We start from the raw sequence: 25,500 nt of genomic DNA, 5'->3' as shown, positions 1-25,500 counted from the left end.
TTTAAGAGAAAATTAGTTATTCAAAATATCTAAAACAGAGAGATGAAGACATGAAATATATTCAAGAAAGATTGAGATATGGAAGACACAATGAGGAGGGCAAAATATGTCTGATTGGAAGAGCCTGATGGAGTTTCCTCTAACTGTAGATACAGAAGAAACAGAGACAGAGAGAGGGGAGGGAGAGAGGGGTGAAAGCTATGAACAGCATTGTGTATTTTAGTTAAAACAAGAGAGATGAAATAAGTATTTTTCTACGAGTATTTATAAATTAGCATAAATACTTCCAGAAGAAGAACAATGGAACTTTATAATAATTAAAGAAATTGAATCATTAGTAAAAAATAAACCCCCAAAATGCTTACAGATAAAGATTACCCAAATCCTCAGAGAACAAAAATCCTCTTTCATATAGATAATCTTCCAGAGACTAGAAGAAAAAATGAAAGTCCACAACGGGTCATCCAACTCATGAGATGAGGGAAATTATAGTCCTAGATGTCATATCTGAAATCTTTCAGGCCAGATGTGTTTTAGAATTTACCATTTGCTTTATTTTGAGAGTGGTAATGAGTAAATATTTGCATATTATGCAATATTCTCAATGTCTAGTGCAGATTATAGTAATAAACAGCCTGCTTATATGAGTAAACATTAATATTTCCCCAAGAAAATGTATGGCTATTTACAGTAAGTTGATAAAGTCTATTAAATGTGTTACCACTTATTCATATATTTTGCTAAATTGATAAATGAAATAATGGGATAAATATAAACCTTAAATACTACAACTCTTATTTTTAAGAAATATGTTCAAGTAAATCTTCTAACGTATGTAGATCCAAATTGTATTATACCTGTACATACGTATATATGAGTGTGCATTTATTATAGTTGTTTGAAGATATCAGAGTTGAAGCATTATTGTTGCCATTGTCATCAAACTAGACTTGGACATCTTGTGATCATGATGGAACAGGATTCTTAGGGATAAAATAACACTACACCAGTCATTTAAAAAGCCTTTTAAAGGACTATTCCATTGTTATCTGGCCCATTAACATGGTTTTCAGTCTAAGTAAGCCCTCTTTAGTTAAGTAAATGGCCATGAATCTCTGGGTCGCTGATAAATGCAGGCTGTTCCAGGGGAGCAATTAACAGAATACACATATTCACTATATCAGCAACAATGATTTTATCACCTGCACTTATAGTACTGTCATTATTATCTTCACTAGGACCTCATGCTTCTGTGCATTTAACACAGTAGAATAATTTCCCCATCATACAAAGAAAACACAAGGTACATAATTATCAATGTTTATCATTTTTTTGATGTCAACTTCTAACTTATTTATACTTTTGTCTGACAAACGTTTCGGGTAAGTAACATGGTTTAATATTCACTTCTCATTAATGAGTTTCCATTTTCAGTTGCAATTTCAAATGTCATTATAGGATAAATTTTGCACTAAGCATTTGTTAATACTGGTTTATTAACATTAACAGTTATTTATTATAAATTTATTATACATGAGTATCTTTGTACTGAATTATTTCAGGAAATAATGATTCCTCATCTTTATTAATTACAGGAAGTATGCTGGGCAAGAAGAGCATTTATAACACTATTTCATGGGGATTTATGGCATTGCTGTTGTCTTATATTTTACTTATACATATTTATAAATCACATTGGACATTGTCAATATTTTTGTTTAATCAAGTATGTTTCTAAAAGATTTAGTGAATAATAAAAATATCCTATAAATCTGCACCTATAGTTATCCTTTTTTTGTGCTTTTATGTCATTGTGGAGATCTATATTTCAACCTGCTCTCATATCATTCTGCCTGAAAGACTTATTTTAACATCTTTTATAATGCTGGTCTGTGGGTGATGAATTCTTCCAACTTTTGTATATCTGAAAAAGTCTATTTTACTTCAAATTTTTGAAAGGTATTTTCTCTGGATATGGCAAACCTAAATTGCATTTCTTTCAACACTTGAAAGGTGGGCTCTGCTGTCTTCTCACTTGCATTGTTTCCAATGAGAAATCTGCTGTCATCTGCGTCTTTATTCCTTTGTAAATAATGTCTCTCTCTTGCTGCTTTACAGATTTTCTTCTTGTCACTGATTTTGAGCAATTTGATTATGGTGTATCACCCTTCATGTGTCTCGTGATTGACTTTTGTTGAGCTTCTTGGGTTTATAGTTTTCATCAAATTTGGACACTTTTCAGCCTTTAATTCTTTAAATATTTTTGCTCCCCCTTCATATATTAGGATGCTTAAAATTGCTCCACAACTCACTAATTGTTATTTCAGTTTTTTAATTCTCTTGGCATTTAATTTTTGCTGGTTTGCATTGCTGTTTTTAAAGTTGCTGATCTTTTACCCAGCAACATCTAACTGTAATTACTCCCATCCAGTAGTGCATTTTTATTTGACATTGTAATTTTCAACTCTAGAAATTTGATTGGCTCTTTTTTTTGTATATGTCTTTACCTAACTTTTTGAACATATAGAATTTAGTTCTAATAACTCTTTAAAGGTCCTTGTTTACTAAATTTAGTATTTGTGTCAATTCTCATCAATGTCAATCAATTGGTTTTCTCCTCACTTTGGGAGATATTTTTCTGGTCTTTTGAATTCGTGGTAATCTTTGTTTTGATCCAGACATTGTGAATTTTACCTTGTGGGGTGCTGGATATTTTTGTATTCCTATAAATATTCTTGAGCTTTACCCCGGGACACATTGTAGTATTTGGAAACAGGATGATCCTTTTGTTTAGTTTTTTGTAAACAGTATGATCTTCTTAAAATTTGTTACGCAGTACCAAGGGAGCATTTAGTCTAAGGTTAAGTATTCACCACTGCTGAGGCAAGACCCTTCTAAATACTCCACCCACACTGTAAATTTTTAGATTTTCTACTCTGGCCAGGGGGAATAGATACTGTTCTTGTCCATTTGATCTCTGAGGACTGTTCCCTCTAAGCCTCATGGATGAGTCTCTCCCTGGCATTGAGTAACTTCTTCACATTCTGGTGCTGAGCGATACTCTGCTGAATCATCAAGCGATATCCTCTGCAGATGCCAGATTCTCTTTGAAGTTCTCTCCTCTCTGGTACTGTCTTGTGAATTCTGACTGCCTTGGTCTATGAGGACTCTAAACTTGATCTCCTCAGCTCAAGGAGTGAGCTGAGCTCCACCTTGATTCCACTCCCCAGTGCCCGGGCCTCCAGACGATTCAAGGCAGGAAGCCGGGCATTCCCAGCCCCATTCGTTTCTTGTCCCTTGGCCATCACTGTCTTTTGTTGCCTTATGTCCAATGTCTTGAAAGCCATTGTTTCATATGTTTTCTTTTGTTTCTTTTTGTTTCAGGTGTGTGCCTGAAATTTCTACCTCTTCAATAAGACAATATAATACATTTTTATTAAATAAAAGATAATTGAGTTTAATAGGACCCCACATTAAGAACAAAATATTGAGATTATGAACTGATTTTTAGCAATTAGATGCTCAGAATTAACCAAATAACTGTAGCAAATCTATCATATATATAGATTTAGACAATTACATATGCAATATGAGAAAGTTTATAATTTAATAATATAAGATAACCACATTTATTGTTGTAAATTGTCAGCCCCAGAGATGATTAAAATTTGCCCATCAATCTCATTATAATTAAAATCACCCACTTTTACTTTTAGATTATATCATTATTTCTTACATATGTCACTGTAGCTCCATTTTTCAAACTAAGCCAAAATTTCCAAAGAAATTACTCAGGCACTGAGGAACTGAATTGCCTGAGAATTGGAATAATGCAATAATTTCTTTTCTATCATGGAGATCAGTTCAAAGTCAGAGAGAGAGAGAGAGACCTGTTATTGGTCCTAGAAAAATTTTGCCCCTTATATGACCTTTACTTTTAGATATTTTAGATTTTGTATATCAATTTTTTTTAGTATAAGTTTAAAAAATATCATTTTTAAAAGCATCAAATATACAAAGTATCTAGGGATTAAATTAATGAAAATGTGTTAGAAAAAAATAAATTATTGAGAGACGTAAAGAAGATCAAAATAAATGGAGAGATAAAGCATGTTTATATATTGAGATTTTTAGTTTCCAAAAATTGCAATTCTTCATAATTTAATTCTAGATTTAGTAGAGCACTATTCAAAATCCCAACATGTTTTTGTGGAATTGACAAGCTAATTCTAAGATTCATGTGGAAATGCAATGGACAAAGAATGCCAAGTCCGTCATAAAGGAGATCTGAAAGTACTTACACTCGGATATAGACACTAAAGCTACAGCTCCAGTAATGAAGACAGCAAGGGTTTGTTTGAGGATAGACACACAGACGGACAGAAGGTAATAGAGAACTGAGAAAGAGAGTCACACGTGCACGGACAGTTGAAATATGATGAGGTGGTACTGCAAAGCAGTGGAACACAGCATTTTAATGAAAAAAAGCTGATCTAAGTGTGTATCCACATAGGAAAAAAGCAATGAAATTGGACCCCTATCTCACAGAAAAAAAGTCAATTCTAGCCAGAAGACTTAAATGTGAATTCCAAAACTGTATATATTCTAGAATGTACTATTGAAAATCATCTCCAATAATTTATGGTAAAGAGGAACTTCTGAAAGAAGAGGTAAAAAGCAATAAATATAAATAAAAAAAATAATAAAATTTAATAAAAATGTGAAATGCCAAAGGGGACTTTACAAAAAGAACAGGCAAGATTCCAAGTGGGAGAAGATATTTCTTACAGGTACAACAGACAATGAGCTAGTCCCTAGCATGGATGAGGAATGCTTACATCAATGAGAAAAAGAGGCGAGCAGGCCTAGAATGAGCACCTCACATGTGGGGAAATGCGAACGGCTGATAAACACAGGAAAAGATTTTCAGTACCTGATAATCAGGAAAATGCAAATTAAAAACACAATATGTTACCATTACTCACTCGTCATAAAAGCGTGATGGTAGCTGTTGGCAAGGTTGTAGACACCTAGTATCTTCATATTCTGTCACTAAGAATGTCAATTGCTTCAACAACTTAGAACACAGTTTGGCATTATTTAAACACATTTTAAGACAAACAAGTTCTGTGATCTAGCAATTTGTCTCCTAAGCGTATATGCAAATTTTCTGTACATGTCCCTCAAGATACATGAATGAGAATTTTCCTTGTGTATTTGTTTATATTATTCAAATTTGGCAATAAGTCACATATCAGTAAAATGGACAAATACAATATGGTATATTCCTTCCACGTAAAAGTGAGCCAAAAAAATTAATAAGCAATAGAGGCTAAACTATAGTTGAATTTCAGAAACCTAACATTTCTTGGAGAAAAAAGACACAAAAGAGTTCATATGATTACTTCCATCTAAAAGTAGAGAAGAATAAGAACTAGAGAGGACTAACTGCAGAAGATTAAAAACGTGCATAATCTGATATGCTTTTTGATTTTCTATTATGATAGCCATCTCTCTTCACTTTAACAACTAGAACAGGACAGGAATCCAAGTTTATCGAAGGCTTAAGAAACCATGCTACAGAAAACTCTAGAAAACATTCAGCCTTGTTGTCCTGTTAAAACCAAAAACTGAATTACAGAAACAAAGTCAGAATTAATAAAAATAATTTGTGCTCTTTATCATTCACTGTTAGTGGTCTGAATAAATAGGCAAGGTGTTTATTTTAAAATTTCAATTAGAAACAAGTAAAATTGTTTATTTAAATCTGTGGGAAATCATTCTATTTACTGAAATACAGATATTAATAGTCTTTTGATTTAATCCAAATAATTAGAATATGAATATAATTTATCTCATAAGCAAACTTTAAATTTTTAGAAAATAGCTCAAAATGTAAATTCCAACAAAATTCTGGTATTGTGAGTTGTACTTACTTTAGCAAAGTACGTTCCTGGCACATTTAAAAAAATAATACAATTTTAATTATTTTTTTCTTTTCTTTAGTGTTCTTTTCTCGGTATGTTATTTTTTCACACTGTTGTAATATTTTCCACCCTTGGAGTAAAGCCAACAGTAAATAACCTGTCAAGATAAATTCCAAGTGGTGTAATCTATGGGCTATTAACAGAGAGGGCACAGCTGGTTTGTGTGCATCCATAGTTTTATTTCATGGAAATGATAGATAATTATGAGGAAATAGGACAGAAGTACATGCTTTTAATATTAATTATTGGCAATCAGATTGAGAAAGTAGGATACAAATATTTTTAAATTTCATGTACCTATTTTTAAGAATGTTATAAAATAAGATTTATTTCCTTGTACCTATATCTTTTTAATATACAGAAAAGGGCTAAAAAGAAGATCTTGTTGAGTAATTTTTCAAAATTCAAGGTGTATTCTCCTCTTTAATTATCTTGTAAAGCCTAAAGCCAACATTTTCCTTCCCTGATACATGTTTTTCTTTCTTACTTGTATGTACTTAGTCAGGAGGTAACTTCCATTTTTTTCTTTTTTTTCCTTCCTTCTTTCCCCTCCCCTTCTACCAAATTATGTCCTCAAGTAACATAAAACATTTTATCTTATGGTTATGTAAACTTGGAAGGCAGTGTCCATTAACAAATATGTGCAAAAGTTCATTATTAGATCTCAATTATTTTAAAACTTGAATACAAAAAAATGTATTTTAAAAATATATCTCAACTGTGCAAAATAGTCAATTATAACTTTGCCCCCTTCAATTCAAGTATTCCTGTGGGTAAGTGTTGTTTCTTTTTTTATGAGAATGTATGGTACTATTATATTATTTTGTCAATAGGCTGGAAAATCTCTCTTATGCCTGTGTCTTTAAGGCAATTATTCTTTCAAACAATGAGTAAATTTGGAATGATGGTTGTGAAAATTATGATTCATATGTATTTTGAACTTTTTTTCTATAGCACTTGTCCTATACAAGTTTTATTTTACTTTTTGTTGTGATTATCTTGGACATTTATTTTTAAACTATTTTTTACAACAAATGAAGAATTCTAACATTACGATCACTTTGGTGACATCACGTGAACGTCAGTGCTTTCCTTTGGCATGTACACTGGAGAGCTCTGACCCCTCTGCTCTCAGGCATAACCCACAGTCAGAGGGAACATTCCTAGATTCTACCTGAAGGTGCATTCATGGAGGTGGATGATAGGAGTTAGGAAGAAACACGCTAAAACAATTGTCCTAAATTACTACAAAATGTGTGTGTGTATTCTCATTTCCCAGCATGGCTGACTTTGCATTAGGCCAGGCTGTGTAAAACTGTATTCAAGTAACTCAAGAAACTAGAACCTTCTGGTTATAAGATAAGCCCCTATAAAGCAGAGTGTGACAGTTCATCTCAAATATAGCAGAGATGCTAACATTCCTCAGTTCCCCTCTCTCAGGCTGTTGGCAACTCTGAAAAATCTACTGATTAATTGCTAAAAAATTTCCCTGAAAAAGGAAAAACAAGTTTAACATGCATAATTCAAACCTATTTTCCTGGTATTCTCTCCCAATGAATTTCTTCAGGATTCTAAAAAGAAAAATATTCTACATTCCTTTGATAACAATATTCAAAAAACCTCAACTAATTGTGATACAAATGGCCCAGATCTCAGACTATAGTTTCTTAATACCCATTACAGGTTTGAATATTAATGACTGCTCTTGCTGAGACACTGCACATTCCGTCTGCCGTGGGCTCCAAGGACCCCGACTGCAACTCGCAGTTCCTGACAAATATGACGAAGAGGTTGCTCCGAGCTGCTCATATGTTCATATTCACTATGCGATTTTTTTTTTTACATTAGCCATCAAAATGGCTGTTTTTCTGTAAGGGGTGTCAGTAGAGGCTACTGAAATGAATAAAACTGTCTCTAGTGCAATGTTGTTATGGTGCTGTTACATAAAATCTTTGTGCTACGCACATGGAATGGACAAATGAGAACCAGAGGAAGTACACTTTAAAATCTTATTTAAAAAAACAGATGATTGCAGCATTTGTTATTTTTTATCCGGTCTCTTTTCAGATATTGATGACTGTCATTTGAAGCAACGTGGTGAGAGCTGAAGCCGGGCTGGTCCCTGCTGCACCTTATCCAGCATTAGATAAACCACGTGTGGAAAACTGGTTCTCAAATGTGCTTTGTTAACAATGCTGATAGCCTCGGTCTTTAATTTATTGAAATAACAGCCTCTCTAATATCACTTGCAGTTAGCATTTTACATCCCATGTCTGGACATTTTCATTTGCATAGATTTGAGTGATTGTTTAAATCTGAGAAAGTAAACTATTGCTTTTAACTTTCACTCACATAAATCACTTTTATGGCTAAACGTTGAAAAGGACAAATGTAATAAATGCTTGGAGAAAAGGCAGAAGTATCTTAGTCTGTTCTTGTAAGTTGCTCTTTGACAGAATATCAGTAATGGAGGCAGGATCCCAAGAATAAAGAAATCACTGTTTCTGTTATTTCTAAAATACATACATATGTACACATATACAATAAAGAATTTTAAAGCTCATATTTAAAAAGAAAATTGTTTATCTATTTCAGATTGGTAGCTGAAATTATATGAATTAATAACATTCTAAGGGAGTGATAAAGAAATAACAATAATGTCAGCTACAATTTATTGAACATTTACAATGCCAAGGTCTGTGCTAAGTGCTTGATATGCATCATTCCTAGTACTAACTGGAATTATGCAAGGTAGATGGATTTAGCTCCATTTACATTGTGGGAATTTAAACTCAGAGTTTAAGTAATTTACCCAAGGGACAGAGAAAAGCTGAATTCAAACTCAAGTCAACATTCTTAAAAGACTATGTTTTTACCATTGCATAATCTCAGATGACCTTAAAATGTAATTAAACAGAGTACTCACTCCTTTATATTCCTTCCTCCCACATTCTCCCCATCCACATCAGTTTAGGAGAATGATGGCCGAAACAGAGATGAATCAAATATTTTCTAACATGAGCACTTTGGGTTTAAGTCAGAAACAAAGGCGGAGTTCTCAGGGCAACATTTCAAAACGTTGTGTGTCCAGAAGGTGTTCTCATCTCTTTAGGTTACACTGATTTGTGACTTCTTTCCTTGCTCTGATCTCTTTCTGGGGAAATTAAAGATGCAAGTTAAGAGGTGAGGAGAAGGTAGTGGTGGTGGTAGTGATGAGGCTCCCAGAAGGATCCACCTGGACCTACACAACATGATCTTATGTGGGAGCCTAAGTATTGGCTGCTATTTTAATTCAACTAAAAACCGAGACAAGAAAAGTAGATCTTTCATTTAACTCAGATTATTTGTTAGTTTTAAAAAGCAAATCATGATTTTTAAGGGCTGCAAGATGCTAAGATAAGTAGCAAAAGAAAATTATGGGTGTGCCTTAAATTGCTTCTTGTTTTTCAGAACAAAAGTGGGCGGCTATCCTTTCCCTCGGTAAATTTTGAGTGCAGTCGCATCTCAAAACAAAGGTATATATTAGCAACTCCTGAAGCCTTATTCTCAAAATTTCCTACTTTGTTTTTTCTTTTATCTCTTGATGAATAAAACATGATAAATAAAACATGGAGAGGTGGGTAGACATTGTGCATAGTGATAGGAATTTGCAAATACAAAAGCTCCTTCTTTAATTTCCTATCAAGTTATTTACTTCATTATTTAATTTCTGATGAAATTTTAGAGAGATAAAATGTGGTGACTATGTCTTCTATATATCAAGTTTAACATATTACAATATATTCCAATTAAGCCTGTACAAATTATGATCTCTTTTCTTATCAGCAGAACGATGTGATGGAAGAACCTGAGCCTGTGTTGAAATGCTCGCCGAATAAATTGTGAATGGAGCCCCGTCAATACCACACCCCGTCCTTGCGTTAGTGCTATGAAGATGACATTAGAAAACCAGTCTCAGGTTGTACTAGTCACAAACAAGACTCCTTTGATTCACACGTCTGGTCGCTTTGTTTTCAGCCGACACCGTGGCTGTCCTGTCACTCCTCCCTCCCCAATTTCACAGCCCAGGCAGCTGAAAACATCAGTGTGGATCCCTGAGAGTCCCCACTTGTGTTTCTCAATAAAACTCTAGAGCTAAAAGCTGATGGAACCCCACGGGCGGAAATGAGGGAGCTCAAGGCTGCAGCACCGCACCAATGAAAAAAAAATCCTCTCAGCTCCTCACTCCTCTGGGGTGTTGGCGAGCCCAGTTATCTGGTTACTTTCATCATTTATTGAAAAGCACCATGGGGAGCGATGTGTGGGTCCCCTTGGTGTTACTCAGTAGATAATGAATTAATGAATAGAGGAGCAAAGTGATTTGTGCTTCAGGAGGAGAGAAAAAGATATTTATGTGCAACAGAGAAGAGGTTAGGAAAGGAAATAGAGGGAAAAGTTCCTGTGGAATGTAGAAAGACATGCTGTTGTCCAATGCCTCGCTCCCTTCTCTCACATCACTGAAACAATGAGAAGAGAAAACAATCATATCAAAGAGGCCAAGTGTATGAGGGTAAATTTTCACGTTTTGTGTCTTAACACTGATGTAGTAAACATATGTCAAAAGAAAAAAAATCTACACAATAGTCTTAGTTCAAAAAAAGTGAAAATAAATAGCTCAGGAGCACCTAATTATTAATGTGAAAGCCAATGTTGTTGCCCTATGGTAAACAGAGAAGACCAATTCACAAACTTGATGTCATTCGAACAATCCAAATTCTCGTTCAGTCCAGCTCTGGGATCTATATGAGGTATGATTGTTCTTCCACTGAAGACATCTCCCCTGATCTCCTAGACTTTTCTTCTGGGAGCTGTGTTAAGACTGCTGGATACTCTCCTTCACAGATTTTCTTGTGGATTCCTTAGACACAAACAGACCCACAGAACTGTTACTAAATAATCATATTTTTGCTATTTCTATTGTAGACTAATAGATAAAACTTCTTCATATGGGATCCAAAATGAATCAATCCTTAGTGAAAAGGGCCATCTCATATTTCTAATGTATTGTCACTGTTACAATTAATACCAAAAGTCTCTGTTTAAAAATTGAGTATTCAGTAGAAAATTTACTAAGTGGAATTCCATTCCAAATATCTCATATTATAAAGCTGAATATAGGAATAGTACTCTCTGACGCTACATTTTTCTTTCCCAGGACAGGAAGAGTTGTTTCTCCTTACCAAATAATCTGAAATGATTTTAGAAATAAAGGGCAGGTGAATTCAATGGTTGCCTTGTGCATTTGCATAAATCCGAACAGGGACCCTCTGAGGGTTTGTGAATATGTATATAATGTGTATATACACATATATACACACGTGAAGGGGACATGAAACTTGTTGTTGGAGTCAGCTAAGAGTTAGGGTGGAATAAGCCTCAAGATAACTGTCAAATAAGTCGAAAATATGAATAAAAACAAAATTATTAAAAATGTTGAAAGAATGTGATTGAAAGGAGAACATGTGCTAAGAATGGACTATGACTCTGAAGGGCAAATCAAGACCATCATGAGAAAGTGGGGCAGCAAAACAGTGTCTGCAGTGTCAATGTCATTGTTCTTGTTGTACTGAAATTTATAAATGCTGCAAAGTAAAGAAAGTTGACTTACATGAAACTTCTCAACAATAAACATAAGAACGTATAAATAGCTGGTCACTGATGCCATCCTCCACTCCATGTAGTACGGTTGATAGGAATTATCAATGTTTCCTTTATAGCCAAGCCTTCCTCACACCTGTCTTTGTTATACTGTTGTGAAAGGGTCCATGTTGTAGAGGATAAGAGACCAGACTCTAACTATTGGCTGTGCTGTGTATTTACTTTGTGACCTTGGGTCACAGTCTATCAGTCTACTGCTCAATCTAAAATATATGGTTTAGGGCCAGCCAGTGGCTCAGCGGTTAAGCGCGCGTGCTCCGCTACTGGCAGCCGGGGTTCGGATCCTGGGCGCGCGCCTACGCACTGCTTCTCCGGCCATGCTGAGGCCGCGTCCCACATACAGCAACTAGAAGGATGTGCAGCTATGACATACAACTATCTACTGGGGCTTTGGGGACATACAACTATCTACTGGGGCTTTGGGAAAAAAAAAAAAAAGGAGGAGGATTGGCAATAGACGTTAGCTCAGGGCTGATCTTCCTCAGAAAAAAAATAAAAATAAAATATATGGTTTAAAAGTTCCAATATCATTAGGAATTTTGTTAGCCAGAAGCTATATAAAGTATGTAAAATGCTTGCAAGTATAATATCTGACACCAAATGAGCAACAATGAATGTTTGCTAATGTTATTTGTTTTATAATGTTTTAAAAATTCCTCATTAATTATTTTATAAGGTCACATGATTTTAAGTTTGGAATATTTTTCTAGCACTTGTTTAAAGTTGATAAACTATTATGTTTTCTTTATTCTTCATTATTTTTAGAAATGATTTTATAATGTCTTTGTCAATTGTTTTAGTGTTAATTCTTAATATTTTAGTCCATTTTTTTAATTTTTAACTTTATTTCTTCTATAACATTAACATTTCATTTCTCTCATTTTCTTTAAAAAATCCTCATTTACTAGTTTGGATTAAAACTTAATTTTCCCTTTTTTTGGTACTATTGTATTATTTTTAATTGTTTACTTTTAGCTTTTATCCATTGATTTTGTATTTTATTGTGCAGTATTTATTTTTCACTATAAATACTTTTGAACTTAATAATGTTTCTTATTAAATGTTCACAAATCTTGTCAGCAGAGATTTAGGAGCAATAGATGTAGGATAGTTACTTTTTTTTTTTTTTTTTAAAGATTTTATTTATTTTATTTTTTCCCCCCAAAGCCCCAGTGGATAGTTGTATGTCGTAGCTGCACATCCTTCCAGTTGCTGTATGTGGGACTCGGCCTCAGGATGAACGGAGAAGCGGTGCCTTGATGCGCACCTGGGATCCGAACCCGGGCCACCAGCATCACAGCGCGCGCACTTAACCACCAAGCCACAGGGCCGGCCCAAGGATAGTTACTTTTAAAGACCTACTTCTCCATCCCAAAACTGTCTAAGCCCTGCAGCTCTATGTCTAGGGCTCTGCAGTGACTCTCTCATGCACACAAAACAAATAAAGTCGTATTTCCCCGGGTTACATAGAAAATCTTCTAGTTACGTCAAGACGTTTCCCGAAGATTCGCGATGCACGCAGCAGACAGCCCACTTGAATGGCTGCAGTGCTGTCTGGATATCACGCACATCTGATGTCTTTAGGGGTAGCTCTGTGCCGTGAAATCCGTCCGACAGATAAAGCCCAAGGATGTTGAGCATGCTATACTCAGTGTCTTCTCTCATCATGAAGCATATTTAGAATCTCAAAAAAAGAAGAACAGGTCTGCTTTCCCAGAAAATTTCTATACTCAACGGGCTCATTAGAATTCCACAACGAATGGAGAAGGGGTTTTCACTTCGCCCTTTGACCACAGGCCCATAACTATGAAGGAGCTCTCAAAATGTGGCTAATAGCAGAATCCAGGCTTCTTCTCTTGCCCCATGAGGAAACAGGGAAACATCTGTCCTGTTATTTCATAATCATTCCAATGATATTTTCCTCCTAGTCTTTAATTGTGTAATTTCCCATAGCTGAGCTCAGGCTGTGAGTCTGGCTCTCTAGACAATTTCTATTCAATTCTTTCCATTTTCTCTGTGATCTCTAGTAACCTGAGAGAAAGCACGGATGAGTTGTCTTGCATATACATGACTTTAATCCAGTTCCCTTTTATGCTGAATGAAGAATTCTGCCTTAGTATTTATGAAGTGTCTTTCATGATATGACATAACTTTCAATTTGTATAATTCACTCTATGTAAAATAAAAATTTCTGCTTTTTATTTAAAAAAAATGGTTTGCTTTTAGTCTCTTGCTAAGTATTTATTTTCAGAGTCTGGAAGCACTTGCTATAATTTCATTCATTTACTTCTCTCTCTCTTTTAAAATATATACAATCAGAATAAAAACAGAAAAAATAACAAGAGTTGAAGAATCTTTGCAATGAGGCTAGAAAAAATAGTAAATACAGGTAAGAAAAACAATTAAAATGCACACAACAAACACTACATATAGAGATTGTAAGCAATTTGCATATATGATTTCAGATTATTTTTCATGTAATATAAAACATTAGACATTCGTTAATATAAAAGTTTCATATACAGTAGGTATCATATGTTATATAGATAGCTAAGGTTCTTATATTGGAATCTTTTACCTTTGATTTGTCCTGAGTTTTCTGCTGGTCACGTTTCTGTGGCTGCCTTTAATATAAGTGCTTAAATTCTAACTATTTGATATTTAAATTTTCTTAAATGTCTAATATTTCTTATATTTTTAAAAATATATCCCATTATGTCTACCATACATACAACCAATATTTCAGTGTATAACTCTTGTTGCACAAATTTTTCCAATGAGGAAAATCAGATGTGACTCTGCATTATGATTTACTTCAAGCTTATGTATGATATACAAGCCTTGGCTAATGTGCCTACAGATATTTGTGGGTTTTAGAAGGCAACTGGCTATATTCTACACTTTTTTAATGCCTTCAAAACACTACTCTGGTATAAAGATCACAAATGTCAGGTTGGTCTCTCTTTTTCCAAAAGAAATTGAAGCCACTTCCAGCATTCAAAAATTGGGAGATTTATGTGGCCGATCCAGTGGCGTAGTGGTTAAATTCTGATTCGGCAGCCAGGGGTTCACAGGTTCAGATCCCAGGTGCAGACCTATGCATCACTTATCAAGCCACCACATATAAAGTAGAGGAAGATGGGCACAGATGTTAGCTCAGGGCTAATCTTCCTCACCAAAAAAAAAAAAAAAAACACAAATTTGGGAGATTTAACATAAACGTGGATTTCTGGTTTCTCCCACAAAATTTAGAGTTCTCCCAACTCTAGCAACGTTTGATCGTGAGCTGTGAACATTAATGAGGACATGAGCTCCTCAGTTTACTCCAGTCTCTACTACTCCCTGTTGTACACCAGACCTGCCTGCTTTGGTCTTTTATGACTGGTGACCGCTTGGCCTCCACACGGATGTAAAGGGGTGATCTCAGGTTTGTTGCTCTTTCTTGTGGGCATTCATCTTCACTCCCTGAGGCTTACCAAATTCTGTCACACTTAGTTAAACAGACTGCTTAACTGTAACAAGCTCACTGCATCAGGGTTGCAAATGCATTTATAACAAATCTGATTTTCTCTGGTAAGATGCAGGAGCGTCCTTTATTTTCTAATTAGAAGGAACTAATGAAGTGTGATTGTGATTATCAAGGTATGTATACCTGAAATATATTAGTTTATTCGTTATTAAATGATAAGCCTGTGGTTTACAATAGTAGGATAATAGTGAATACCTACCTTTGATTCATGTTCATAAATGTTCCATCAAATGCAAAAAGCAAGGGCAAACCTCAGCGACCAGCACGTACACTGCTTAACCTTGGAGCTGGTTTTGTGATAAACAGCAGGGGCTGATGAGAAATGGCAGCTTTCCACTTGCGTAAGGATCATCCTGGCCATCAGAGCCCAACAACGCCTAAAAGAAAGCCAGGCAGTGAAAGAAAGGGGTTGAACTGATTCCAGGAAAAGCCTGGGGGAATTAATAATTCAGGAAAAGCTAGAATGAGAAAAATATAATAGGCAGGAAAGAGCAATTTTTATGAAATATTGTAAGAAGTAAAATGCTAGGTAAAATATTGAATGGTGGAAGTAAGGGTGACTTTGGGGCAGAAAATGTGGATTTAAATCCTTACACTTTTGATATTTGGCTGTTTAATGGGTGGCTATTAGGGCCTGGGGAAATTAGTTAACCTCTCTGATCTGTAGTTTCCTCTTCTTTATAGTGGAAACTAGATGCTTAGGGAAAAATGTTTGAGATACACACACATATATTTATGTATGTGTGTGAATATTTATACATTTATACATGTATAGTAGTCACACCATGAACAGTATCAGGTGTTGTTGCCGATGCAGCTGAAGCTACTGTTTGCATTCCACTCACCCCTCCTAACCCTGTGGCTGCCCACTGTGTCTTCTACCTACCAGCTTCTGTCACATTTAACAGAGGTTGCGAAGGGACTGAATCTTCCATGTGCTGCGTGGAGACTCCTTTCCACACTCTAGAATTTGTGATGCATTATGATCTGTTGCATTTAATTACAACTACTAGAAGCGTCTGTACTCAACAAGCAAACGAATGTGGATGCTCTCTTCTAATTCCTGCTGAGATCTTAAGAATTAGGCCCCAGTCTTCACATTTGACTTACACTCCCTCACCCACCACCTGACCATGTGGACTCATTTTTTTTTTTCAATATGCCAAGATGCACAAAAATAATCCCAATTACTTGCCACTCCAACAAGTCATCTGCTGGAAAAGGAATGCTATGTATGACAACAAACCGAGACAAAACCAAGCCTCTATTTCTGCAGACTGGAAAGGGTCTCAAGCTCTCCTCTCTCTCTGTAGCTTCCCTGACGAGGATTCTGTGTCCTGGCCCTTGAGTTCAGGAAGGAAATAGAATTTAGAAGTTGTGTTTGGTTAGCGGGTTGCTATGCAAATCTGTAACCTGTGACCCGGGGCTTTCTATCCTTTCTTTTTTGGATCAGACTCAGAAATTTATCTTTCAAAATGGCCCTTGTCACTTATTCATTGGTCATTTCGAGGAATAATCAGGGATGGAATGACATATTGGTTACATTCCAGACCTCGGAAAAATTATGAGAATAGTTGTTCTTTTTGTACCATGTGTGATGTCAAAAGTAGGAATGAAGATTGATTGAGACTTGGATTACACTAAATATTTGGTGTATATAAGCAGTATATATTTACTTTAGCTTTTAGAAATCATCTCTGCAATCACATAATTGTGGGGACTGAACAATATCTTTTCCCTGGTTACAAATACCAACTTAAGAGAACAAAATTCAGGGCCAGCCTGGTGGTGCAAGCAGTTAAGTGCACACACTCCACTGCGGCGGACCGGGGTTCGCCAGTTCGGATTCCGGGCGTGAACCTACGCACTGCTTGCCAAGCCACGCTGTGGTGGCGTCCCACATAAAGTGTAGGAAGATAGGCACGGATGTTAGCTCAGGGCCAGTCTTCCTCAGCAAAAAGAGGAGGATTGGCATCAGATGTTAGCTCAGGGCCAGTCTTCCTCAGGAAAAAAAAAAGAGAGAACAAAATGCAAGTGGACAGACTTTCAAGAGAAATTCTTATGCTAAAAATTTATGTTCATATAAGTAAATTTGTGATAAACAACTAAATACCTCCAAGGCAATGAGATCTTGTAAGCCATGATCCTTTAGAGAAGGGAAGATAAATACTTCCCTTAAGAGATGTGAACTAAATACTTAGAATTGCTCTCCCTTTGAGACATTAGGTGATTTGAGAACCGCAGTGAGAGGCTGAGAAGAATTGGATGCTAAACAGCAGAGAAGATCTGCTGGCAATTTTCTAGGACCTGGGGACAATAACATGCAACCGAGGACCGCCCAAAGAGTAAGATCTGTGGTGAAGACCACAGGGTTGTATTAGGGATCTCCAACAAAGGTGCAGGCCTGCACCCAGGAAGAAGATGAGCAGAGAATAGACAAACCTTCTAAAGGACTCAAACAGAGCTAGCTTCTCATTCTTTGAACAAATTAAGAGTTTTTTTGTTTGTTTGTTTTTGTTTTTGTTTTGTGGCCAAAAGTAAAAATCTTTTCTAGAGGATTATAATATCAAACAGTGGCACAAATTATCTCCATAACTTTTTATTCTACATGCATGGCAATCAATCAAAATTTCCAGAACTGCCAAGAGACAAAATTCCAAGACATAAGCCATAATAAAAATGGATAATAAAAGAGACTCAGGAGATACAGATTTGAATTTATCAAACAACTTACACATGACTGTGATTAATAAATTAAATAAATTGGATAACAACACAGACAATTTCAGTTGGAAAATATATAAAAGGTATCCAATGGAAATTTTAGAACTGAAACATACCATGAATAACATTAAGAATTGAAACCTCATTTTCATAACAGTATAGAAAAATCTAAAGGAAAATAAATTAACTAGAACATAGGACAGAAGAAGGAAATCCCAATTGCAACACTGAGAGAAAAGAGTGACAAGTATAGATAGAGTGTAAGAAATATATAAGGTACAGTGCAAGTTTTTAACATATGTATATTGGAAATCCAAAGAGAAGAGAAGACAGAGAATTTGACAGATGTAATATATGAAGAGATAATTGATGAAAACATTTCATAATTAGGATATTAAGCCATAGTTTCAGGATAAATGCAATAAAACAATATCAAACATATGAGAATATAACTTTTGAAAACAAAAAACACTAAAAATATTAAAGGCAGACTCAGGGAAAAACTATCATGTTTAAAGAGGAACACTAAAACTGACTTTGGCCTTCTCAACAGACAATAAAAGACAGAGGGAAATGAAATGACCATCTTCAAAGTGCTAAAAGAAATTCTATCCCCGGAAAAATTCTCCTATAAAAATGAGTGTGAAGTCAGGAAATTTTTGTATAAAAATGAGATAATCAGCAACATAAAAGTAAAAAGAAAATACCAAATGGTTCTGCAATCATAAGGAAAATAATCCCAGATAGAAGCATGAATATGAAGGGTGGAAGGAATAACAGTGAAAAGGGTAAATGTGATAAATAAAAATAATCATTTATGCCACTACAGGTATAGTGATGTATTTTTCTGTATAAAATGGAGAGAGAATTACTGTGTGATAAAATTGCATAAAAAGTGGGAGGACACGAATAAATTAAAAAATTTAAAAGTCCTTATATTGACTGGGATTGGTAAAATAGAATTTTCACTATGATTCAATAAATCAATAATATATGAGGAACTGGCTGTATATTCATTAATATATATTCAAGTTTATTACAAACACAGAAGAGTGTAAAAATCAGAAACATACAGCTGAATTTAATTATCAGAAGATGAACACAACTGCATTACCAACTCATAGGAAGTTACATATATGTATGTAATTACATATACATGTATGTGTTTAAAATATATGTGCTGTTTTTCTCTAAAATGATGTTTTGTGCTTACTGTGTTTAGACTGAGCATCTTACATGAAAAATACAATGGGATATCTCAATAAAAATTTATGACATGGGCATTGTAGATAAAACAAACTGTGGTACATTGGAGAGGCTTCTAAATTGAAAAGATGGAGTTCTGTTTTATGACCTTTGTTCCATTGCTAACGAACCGGAAGACTTGGCATGTCAGATTCATGAAGTAGCAAGTTCTATATGCCTAACGTGAAGTGGGGGGAGGTTGGGGGAAGTGGAAGGAAGACTAGGAATTTCTGAGATATGAGGCAGATGATGGCACTAGATCATGTCATACTTGATGAGAAATGTTTAGAATCTTACAATTTATCAAAAAAGTCACAAGAAGCAATGGAAATATTTTAAATTTGACACTGTCAGTAAGGTAATTTAAAAGTTCACTAGCCAGACTGTCGAAGATAGTTTAGATTGTACTTGAAGACAAAATACTCAGCACGCCACGGCAGAACGCCAAGCAAGAAATAGACTAAGGCAGCAGTAGTTGAAACAAAGTGGGAAATGGGAAAGATCTGAGGAATTAATATTTAAACTACTGGACTTGATGGTTAAATGTTGGAAGACAAGGCACGGGAGGAATGGGATCAGATTCACAGGTTTTTGATTTTTGTGGGCTGAATGATTTTGTGATATATTGAGATGAAAAATACAAGAGGAGGAAGAACAATGACTTGGAAACATAGAACATTTTTCTTAATTACTTAACTAGTAATTGATGTCTTTCTTATACTTCTTTACGAAATGATGTTCTGATATTTGTGACACTGGTCCAGTAGAGCCAATCAATTTAGATCTATAAGGGACTTGCAATGTATTCATGCTTTGCGGAAATCTCCGAGTGAGGGAGAGAGCCTCTTAGGAGAACTGAGCGGTTTAAACTAACACTAATTTCACAGCTGATGACTTGAATAATCTAACCGAGCTCTGTATGACAGCGTCTTGAACATTTCAAGGGTACCCTATAACTAAAATACATTTTCTGGAGGCAAGCCGTCAATCTTTCAGTTTTGTTTGGCTCTAATCTGTGGAGGGATCTGATAACCAGAAACACAGGATTGAAAATGATGCATGAAATAAAATCTTCAAAATATATTTAAGAGTGAAAGGGATGATGAGATTGGACGTGCGTCTTGGTTACTGATTTGTCTCTATTCCTAGAGAACCACGTTGTGCCAGAGACCTTTTAATGTTTCTTCCAGGATGATTGTGCTGTCCACCTTAATCCACGCTCACACCCACCAGAGTCAAAAGCAGTTTTAGTTGTTCTAACTCTGTTCAAGAAAAAAAAAACTGTTCCATCTTGTCTAATTTCTTTCTGGCTGCCTCCTGCTGCACATGTTCCATGCACACCTGGAGATGAGGGGCCTCCAATGTAGTAAACGGCCACGAGGAAGGTGAGATTAAGAGAGGCAGGCAACGCATCGTCATGGGAAGACAGTGAAATTTGGCATTAGACATATCTGGGTTCAGATCGAGACTCTGGATGTTTGTGGCTGTGTGATGATCACGCATTAACCTTAGTTTCCTCATGTATAAAACGGAACTCATATTAAATAACTTTTAGAGTTAGTGAAATTAAATACATATCTCAAATTTAATGATATTAAAATGAAATATAATCTAATTGGGACATTTATAAAATGATTGGCCTAACACAAATGCTCTCCAAGTCAATGTTTTGAGAACTTTATTGTTTGTCAAAATGTTAATACCATTAAGTGTTTTTATTTAATTCGAACCTTTTTATATGAAACATGACTTGATTAGTTTAGAATTTACTTTAAATGCCATATTTGGATAATCATAGAGTTAAAAACTTAAAGGGAAATTGTTAAAGGAAGTATCAATAAAGATTATTTCAGGCCCAAATCACTCTAGATCCAAAATATCCAACAATTAAAATTTTTTTTAATTTTAATTTTAAGAATAATTTTCTAGGATTAATAAGTGAGCTTTGATATATACTTTGTTTAAAAGTATTGAATAAGTAGTATAAAATTACTTAAAAGATGGAGAGCTATTACATTAGTTATATTCACCTTTCTTTTACTAACCTCTGTCAAATATCATACTGTCTCTACTATACGCTGTCTACAGAAAACTGTCTTGAATTTGTGTATATTTGTCTGTGTGTGCTTGTGTCTGTATGGGGGGGAAGGGATTCTCTTTTTCCCTGAAAATACGTATGCATTTTCCATTTCCACTTGAAAAATTCCAAAATTTGAAAAAATACTGGTAATATACCTTAAATTTGAGGTGTTTTATGCTGCTATAATAAATTATGTTTCTGAAAATTATTATTTTGATACCATCATTATGTTTTTCAGTATTTCTGCCCAATAAATAGATATTAAAGAAAGAAAAACATATCAGGAGAAAATAATGAGTTAAAAGGTAATAAAATCACAAGAAAATCTGGAAACTAGATGTAAATAAATCCCCAGGACCAGGTGGAATTTCCCCACGAGTTCTGAAAGAATTCAAGAGTGAAATTGTGAAATTGTTAGCCCAAGTGCACTACCTGTTGGAGTAAAACTGCAGCGCCAGAGTACAAAAGCCTGCTTATGTGGCTGGCATCTAGAAAACACTCTGCAAACACAACTGCTGCCATTCCCTTCTTTGGTACCCAAGCTGGTGGAATATATAAAAAGAGCAGGTTACAGATCTTTTTATGTTTTGAAAAGGCAACTTGGATTCTATAAGCAGAACTAAACCTTACCAAACTTTTTGTTTTAAATTAATTTATCTAGAACTTCAAAAAGTCTTTTTGACATGATCTTCCGCCAAAGATTATGAAACATTTCTCTGTAGGGGGGATTATTTTTATCCTGCGTACTCCTTAGAGACAGGAATTAAAAAAGAGCTCATACATCCAGATGTCAGTGTCAATAGTGATGCTTTGCTGTAAATCCTGTTTCGTTGCCTTATCTCTATTTTTAGACATTAATGGGAAAATATAATACAAATATTAAAATCCCAGGTATAAAATAATTTCAAAAGTATTGGAGATTAGATGACACATTTAAGGTTATAGAAGTCATTGTCAGATGGGTTTACCAGTAGACACACACACACACACACACACACTCTGCAGAATAGCAAAACTAAAAGCTCACACTGAAATAAGTAGTTTTTAGTCAAATAAAACAGTAGTGGGTGGCAAACTTAACACTATCATTATCCAAAGTACTACTGAAGGCTAAAAATGTGGACTCAAAAACATTGAAATTAATTTGTGAATTAGCCAGTTTTTATACCAAGTTGGCCATGTTTGAAAATTCTTAAAACCTTATAGATGTCCTAGCCTAGATGGATTACTGATTAGAAATAGGATACCATCAACAAATTTATTTATATGGTCTAATAGTTAATTTTATCACCTCGTCACAAATATGTGGAAAAGGGAAATCATCTTAAAGGTTTGGGATAATATTGAGTGTTTAAACAATAGTTTTAAAATAATTGTTATTTAGTATGTTAGTCACTGAAGATAGAAAACAAGCAAGAAACAGCTCTGGTTCTCGAGTCACATAGACATGGGATGGGGCAAATGCTCAGGTATATGTTACATCTCTCCTTTTATTTGTGGCTTCAGCCATGACCAGGGCCTACAGGTACGGAATGTTTTATCCCAGAATTGCCTTTTCCTGAGTGTCGCCTGGAAGGGAAGGGTGCTCTGAGGCGCTGGCAGTCTGGCTCCCCTCTAGGGAAAGTCCTGGGCCAGATTCTGTCTAAGACACATCCAATTCTTGATCCCATACCTTGACTTCTCTGTAATCTCCAGGGAAAACACCAGCAGAGGGGAGAAATGAATTTTGTTGATATAAGTGTTAAGACAACGGCAGGTAAGAGTTGTGTTCTCTCTGGACGGAACTTTCTTCCAGTCACAAGGAAGGAAACATCTCCCAGGGAAAAGGAAGAACGCACATACACCATTATTTCTGGATAAACTTGAGCTGGGTACCTACAGTGAAATGTAGCCAGATTGAAAAAAATGGCTTTGCCAGGAGATAAGATGGAAAAGGATTAGGGAAGACAGACAGAGAGTGCAGCGGATTCATTTTTCTGGATTTTCTTGAGAGAAGCTAAATTTCAGCAGGTGGTTTTATTTTCAAAATATCTGCCCGATTTTGTTCTCCTGTGATTATTACAATAGTTTTGACAGCACAGCTGCTGGGTTTGCATGTATGGAACCGACTATTTGTCACAGTGGGGTGAGTACGTTTAAATTTCTTCCTGGCTGTGGAGAAAAAAAATGTGCTGCTTTGTGACCGGCAGAGGCGTCAAAGAGCCCCTGATGTTAGAGAGAATCATTTCCAAACACGCAGTGCCTGCTATGTCTTAAATAGCTGGGTCACATTTATTTTAATGCTGTTCAAATGCATCTAGATTTGACCACACTCCTTCACACACATGTATTCACGAGAAAGTCTACACTTTGTGCCTAATGAATGGAATTTTGAGTTAATCATGTTCAGTTTTTACATAGTTATTAAATATCAAAAATATGTTTTCATTAATCAGCTGGCATTTAATTAATGTACAATATCCATGTGATTAAATCTCAATTAGATGCCTATTCAAAACAGTGACATTTCATGTGTTATGGGACAACCCTACTGCCCACACAGATGGCATGCAATAAAAACATTAGCCAAATATTTTACCATGACTGGTTGAACAAACTAAAGCATATCCGTCTTAATAAAGTACATTATGGACCAGGCCTCTGCAATACAGCCAGCCGTGGAATTATTACCATAACAGATTGGTGCTCACTCTCACATATGCTGCCAGTGGAACGTATTTTGCATTTGCGGGTGTGAACACATGCAGATGTGTAGTAGTCTATCTGTGATCTTGAGCACGGCTTACTTAGTATTAAGAATAAACACCGAGGCAGATGGGTTATGGAGTTGGAGCGTATCTGATGACCACTTGGGATACTCATCGGAAGTATGCTATTAGAATTGTTAAAAAGAATTATTAATCACAATATGGATATTCAGCAATAGAAAGGTATCTATTCACCTTTTCATTACTATCAGACATTTTGACAAAAATATATATCTAAAACAGAACACAGTAGTTCTTACTAATAGTTACAATAAACAGTCTTTGTTAGAATGCATCAGGTTATTATTCTAAGAGTTTTACTTAGATTATGTGATTAAATACTTAACACAAGCTGAAGAAATATGAATGTTACATCCATATTTTACTGACAGAGAAATATAAGTAAGTGTGAAGAGATGAGTGAATCTCCCTCAAGGTGCTCCTCAAGTTCTTTCACCATGCTGGTGGGATTCAGACCAGGAGGTCTGACTTCAAAATCCGTAACTTTGAGCAATCTGCTATGTTTTCTCTTTGAATGCATTCACTCAGAGCCATGACATCAGTGTCGTTCACTGAACTCTAGTACCATGGAGAATTGCTTTATAGAATACACTGTAAAATCATCAAGTAAAGGGACAATTCTTGCTGATCTGTGTAATCCAGATATCTAACATAGTGCTTAAAACGAGTAGACAGTCAATGTGCTTAAATGATTGAGTGATCTATTGATTGCTGATGGGCTGATATATATGGTAATGTCCTGGGAAACACTGATTTTTTTCTATTTAATTTTTTTTAATCAAGACTTTATATTTTTAGAGCAGTTTAAGGTTCACAACAAAATTGAGGAGAAGGTACGGAGATTTCCTATATACCCACTGCCCCCACATATGCATTAGCCTCCCTTATTATCAACATCCCCCACCAAAGTGGTACATTTCTTACAACTGATAAACCTATATTGATGCATTATAATCACCTGAAGTCCATGGTTGGATTACGGTTCACTCTTGCTGTTATAAACATTGACTTCTTAAGACATGTTTGTTGATCATATCCTCAAACAAATGTGTTGCTTAGTGGGGTTGAGACTTATAGTTAGAAGACTTCTCAGAATTACACATATAAAAATGTATACTCCTACATGTATATTCATGTACATGCATACACATACGTATACACACATATAGACGGAAATATATATGTTAAGAGGGATTTTTATATGTTGTTGCAATGATAAAAAAATTGAATCATATTGTCTATTTTTTGCAATAGATTCTCTCACTCCTGTTTCTTTGGTGAAAGGAAAAGCTCTGTGCTAGAATGTAATTCTAGAGCCCATGCGTACTTCGGTGAATGAGTGACTGCAGTGAGTGCCGACACCACCTTCTCTGTGACCGGAATCTCTCTCAGTCGTTAGCTACCATGACGGTATTTGTTTCTCATTTTCCCTCTAATGACACAGCTCCTTCTTTTCGATACCAAGGGTGA

The 25,500-nt window shown here is 35.3% G+C and overlaps 1 long non-coding RNA gene across 1 annotated transcript in view; it reads right to left on the bottom strand.

Moving 5' to 3' along the window:
- Window positions 1–25,500, bottom strand: part of LOC147917396 (uncharacterized) — a 188,446-nt gene that overhangs the window by 43,494 nt on the left and 119,452 nt on the right. The window contains exon 2 of the long non-coding RNA XR_015549568.1: window positions 15,413–15,590. This is a non-coding gene — a long non-coding RNA (uncharacterized LOC147917396). The remainder of the gene's footprint in view (window positions 1–15,412; window positions 15,591–25,500) is intronic.

The sequence above is a fragment of the Ceratotherium simum genome, chromosome 3 (genome assembly GCF_057802395.1).
Source record: "Ceratotherium simum simum isolate JZ-2026a chromosome 3, ASM5780239v1, whole genome shotgun sequence".
Taxonomy (NCBI): domain Eukaryota; kingdom Metazoa; phylum Chordata; class Mammalia; order Perissodactyla; family Rhinocerotidae; genus Ceratotherium; species Ceratotherium simum.
This window is presented reverse-complemented; position numbering and strand designations above follow the sequence as displayed.